Source organism: Pinus tabuliformis, chromosome 7, assembly GCF_031772625.1.
Source record: "Pinus tabuliformis cultivar Carrire ecotype Pingquan chromosome 7, CPIR1, whole genome shotgun sequence".
NCBI classification, from domain to species: Eukaryota; Viridiplantae; Streptophyta; class Pinopsida; order Pinales; family Pinaceae; genus Pinus; species Pinus tabuliformis.
In genome coordinates this window covers 121,037,027-121,042,389 of record NC_142293.1, presented here as the reverse complement: position 1 = coordinate 121,042,389, position 5,363 = coordinate 121,037,027, and the positions used below count along the sequence as shown (strand labels likewise).

Below are 5,363 nucleotides of genomic sequence, written 5' to 3'. Positions count from 1 at the left end.
TGATGGAGTTTGACACATTGTTGCGGTGGACATGTAGCTTGAGTTGGAGGGATCAACCTTCCATGGTGGAGAGCAGCATGGGGAGATTGTGACAGGGTGGTCAATGATCATGGACATCTGATATATGACATACATTGGTATGGAGTATCTTGGTGACAGTTGGTTGCTAAGATGAGACATGGTGGAGATGGAGTCCTACATATGTTGCCGGGATGTTTGCCATATGTGAGGGGAGTCGACATCATGGATATTGATGCTTGGAGGATGGTATGTTGTCGAGGACGACAACGACTTCAGGTGGAGGAGAATGTAAGGCCTTCGTTGTGATACGACGGGCAAGCGCCGGGCGACCGAGAGCGCGTGCACGCGCGCACGGTGAACGATGGGCGCGCAGCTCGGGCGAGAGGCAACGAAGTGTGAAAAATGACTAAGTATAAACGCAGGCGCTCCATAATCGACGAAGGCATCCACATATGCGCGCGGAGGTGGGAGAGTGCCCGCACGTTTATAGGGCAACTTGGTAGCTCGCCCCACACATAAGCCGACCGAAGGATGGATTAAGCAAGCCGACGGCATAAAACACGTAAAGACACAACGGTTGGGCGTTTTAAGGGTCGGCCATGGAGCTGGTCGCCACACGAAGCAATGGTATAAACTCTTGATGCGCACGCTCATTTGGGGAGACAACTTCGCATGGCATCTTCGCACTTGATATAGGTGCGCACAAGAGGTGCGAGGCAACACTTAGCCGCAGTTTGGAGTATGTTGGGGATGCGCCCGCCGAGTCGGGCACGACAACACGATCTTGTGCTGCGCGAGTTGTAGAGTGGGTGGTGGTGCGCATGGGCGCCCACGCCGGTATACACTTGGATTAGGTTGAGGTTTGGGCACGGGTCGTGCACGGGTGCGCCCGCCCGCCCAACGCTAAGTTTGTGTATGTGATATTGTATTTCAGTGGATTATTGTGGCAGACCGCCGTGCGCTCTTGCACGGGCGGGCACCCTCTTGTTTTATTAACACCGGTGGAGCGCGGCTCCCGGTCATTGTAAATTCTGCATATATAATAAAAGATTGATTATTATTATTGCCGGGTTTGATTTATTATCTTTATATTGTTGATGGTTTCCGCACATTAATAATATGAATTCATGTTTATTATGAATTGTTGAAGGCGTAAACTAACGGTGAACAAGTTATTAACTTAGGCGGTGCCGCACCCGCTCAATTAAACGAAAAAAGAATTGGGGGTGTGACAGATAGGAATCCCCTCATGGCTCAGTCTCAAAAGAGTATTAGTAATGATTGCATATTCTAGAAGCAATTGATATTGAATCCATTTAGATTTTTGGTATTCAACTTCTTGTATTTATATTTTGGAAGATTGGTATACTTTCAATTTTTGTGTTATTAATATTTTTTTTTGGGCTATATGAGATGTTTTTTTTTAACTAAATCCCATCCCCAATTCCAACTTTTGAAATTTTGGTATTTAAAATCGATTTACACAAATCTGAATCATTACACAATATATCAAGAGAGTGCTTCTCTTTTTTCTATAGCATTAAGGGATTGCTCTACCTAGATTGGATTATGACAAGGAGTACCTTAACTCCTTCCTAACAAGTGGGCGACGGAGAAGCTCTAGATCGTTCGCTGTTGATCCACCTTGTGATTAGCAGTACGCCGTGGTAAAGAGGTTACAAACCCCACATACCCAAAACCACGTGGATGTGGCACGAGGGCAAGTCTAAGTGCATGCACCTGCTTGCAGAAGCTTCAGTGCCCTTTTAAATTCGAGACATCTCTCTCTCCCTCCATTGCATTACTTCCAAGCTCTCGAAGTAGTCATTGACGGTCCAGAAAAATGGGACACATCGATGACAAGAAGCCTCTCAAGATCATCGCAGGAGCTGACAGCTTCGGCTGCGCGCTCAAGGACTCCCTCGTCCAACACCTCCAATCAAAGGGCATCGAGGTCCAGGACCTCGGCACCCACAAGTACTACATCGTCGGGGCAGAAGTCGGCAGAAAAGTGAGCGAAGCACAGCAAAAGGAAAACCAATCGGAGACCAGGGGACTGCTAGCCTGCGGAACAGGGGTGGGGGTCTCGATTTTTGCCAACAAGTTCCCGGGCGTGTATTCTGTCACCTGCGCCTCTGTGGAGGATGCCAAGGACTGCAGATCGATCAACAACTCCAACGTGGTAGCAGTTGGAGGAATGCACACAACCCCTGAAGAGGGCAAGAAGATTCTCGACGCCTGGCTCGAAACCCCTTTCAAAGCGCCCTGCCCTGCAAGCGAGGGGAAGCCATGGCCGCCTAAAACTGCCGATTTCTTAGAAAATTCGTTGCAGGAAATTCCCAAAATACCCCAACACAACTAAGACTGGAAGCATGTTATAATAGCCAGGGTATTTGCACTATTACACAACTAAGACTGGAAGCATGTTATAATAGCCAGGGTATTTGCACTATTATAAAACTTTCTTGATGTGGTAGCAATCATTTTATATATATATATATAAATAAATAAACAAAAAGGATGTTATGGTAACAATCTTTTGTATATATATTCCAAAGCAATCTATTTGCTTTTCTTATAGGGAACATAAATTTCCAAAGCAATCTATTTGCTTTCCTTACAGGGAACATAAATTTCCAAATTTTTCATTTAAATGTTACTCGTTTGGTAATTTCCTTACTAGTAATGTAAAACAAATTTATTTTTATCTAGAAAAAAACTAGCCAATCAACTTGTGCATCCTTGTCATTTCATTATGTGTACTAATATTATCATTATTTTATAACCACTTAACACTCAAGTTTTGCATGTTCTGACGTGTTCACCCATATATGCAGTCCTCAAATTTGCTTCTAAATAAATTATATGAAACCCTTACACTCAAAACATACAAAGGGTTTCACAACCACAAAATACACAACTATATGTGAAATATAAAAGATGTTGGATTCCTTTGAATTCTATACTGCTATATGTATTCATATATTTGAAAATTGCAAAAAAACCCTAAGTTGTTCCCACTTTTCCTGTGCAGATCTATGATTACCGCTGAACTTTGTTGATGTATCAAGCAACTACCCCTTCCCTAAAATTGTTTCCTTAATTGTTTTTTATTTCAAAGACTCAAGTAATAATAAATTTGTTAATGTTGGAATGCCTTATTTCATTATGAATTGCGAATAACTTTAATATTTATGTTACAATATGGGTTTCTTTAACATAAGTAGGGGTAGCTGGAGAAGAAACATAGATATAAACTTGGGGATAAGAAGAGAAAGGAGACCCAAGGTGTTAGTTCATTTTGATGGGGTTTCATAGGAACTAAGACAACTGCTCCAAACTGGAACAATGAACCTCATAGGCCAACCTATTGCTTAGCCGATCACTCAATCTCAACAACCTCTTGTTCATCATGGACCAAGCATTGGTATCCCTGTGTCACCCCACATGTCCACCCCTCTTGATATTCCTAATAATGATGTTTGTAATAATGTGATTCTGACACAACCTTTACATTCTTTTCAAGGTTGGCCTATTGTTTCATTACCTGCTCCTAAATAAAATGTGTCTCATCACCTACAGTCAGTTGCTTCACATATTATACATTCTCCATAGGCAACACCTCAACCTTCTAGACCTATTGATCTACCTTCCCCATCTGATGTTTAAGTTTCCAAGAAGCCTAATGTACTTCCCATCCAGTTGCTCAATCCTCCAAGCGTGCAGCCACCCTCAACCTTCCGCTAGAAATAAAAGACAAAAGCTCTGGGTTACCTTATCTGATTCCTCCCATGGTTCCCCTCACCTAGTGACGTCTCACCCTCGCCAAGGAGAGGAGTAGGCTAACAGTGGCCACTCAAACAAGCCACATTGTTGATGAATAGACTTTGGTTGGGTTATCTTTATATGTTTCGTTTTAGCTACTATTTACTTTATTTATTAGCACTTGACTCAGACATGTGATGATTTAAATGGATGATGAACATTTCTTATTTATGGATGATAAATTTTGAGATTTGATGATATATATTTATTACATGTTGTTTTTGGGATGCATATACATGTACTTAGAGGAATTATTAGTTATTGTGATACTAAAATTTGGAGAAACGAGGAGTTTACATGGGGTCACAAGGTGCTTTTTTATTTTTACATGATGATCATTTGCATTATGGAGGCATGAGGATCATATCTTGTTTTATTCACATTATGCGATAATTTGGTTTTTTGAGTTATATGACACATGAGTTTTAATGAAGATTATGTATTTGATAATTAAAAGTCATGTTAAATAACTTATGGAATAGGGGGATCTCACCTACTAATTAACTTAAGGCAAGATCTTTGTTGTAGAAAAACTCAAGGCCATATTACATTTGATTTGTTTAACATAGAATCATTTGAGAATATGCTTGATTTAGTTCCCTTGCTAACTAGTCACTTTGTTTAGATTGGATTATAGTTTGACAACAGTCGTAACAAGATTGATCCACATGTATAACCCAATCCATACTCTTGTTGGAGAAATTTCTCACTAATCACCTAATCGAGGATGTTTTGGACAAAACCCATGTTGTGTATTTTCCAAATTCTTCTTCATTTCTCTGGAAATCACGCCCAATGTTTGTTACTTGATTATGCCTAACACATGTTGATTGGAATGTGGATCATGACCTGGAGGCTTCTGGAATTGAACTGGGTGCAATTTAGATAACATGAATACATGTCATCATCCCTAGGAACAAAACCCATGTTGTCGAATTCTCGCTAGAGTTGCGAAGATATGCCGACCTCAGAGGCTAGCTACAAGAACTACATAGGAGCTATAGGAACATAGCTAGACAAAACCTTCATTAGTAAAACCAAGCATAGTCCTGTCTAATTTGTTAAAAATAAAGGAAAATAATGACAATTAACTATGTTAACATTTATATAAGTTTATCACAATATATTTATGAAGAAATGTATTAAGACTAGGAATAGAGAGATAAAGAAGTGAGATAAAATGACAAAAAATGGGTGTTTTGGATGGTGAAAAAGATGTCAAATTGGTGACTCAAAAATCACCTAATGTTGTATGTAGATAAGATTCTGGCTTACAGAGGTGCGAGGATCAACATCAATTGAAATAGAGAGTATTTTGTTTGATAGAAAGATGCTTCGAAAGAAGAGAAGGGATGGGAGACACAAGAGTCACTGTGGAGATGGGAGAGTAAGCTCTATAAGTTTAAGGACAAGGATCACTTGGTAGTGCCAATATTACTAGGGAAAATAATGAATCATGGTGAGAGATGTTATAATTCACCTAGGTTCACAGGTGTGTGCACTCCCATACAATGAAC

General features: G+C 40.5%; 1 pseudogene; it reads left to right on the top strand.

The window, feature by feature from the left end:
- Window positions 1-1,615: 1,615 nt before the first annotated feature.
- On the top strand, window positions 1,616-2,439 carry LOC149246043 (DNA damage-repair/toleration protein DRT102 pseudogene; annotated as a pseudogene).
- The last annotated feature ends 2,924 nt before the right edge of the window (window positions 2,440-5,363 follow it).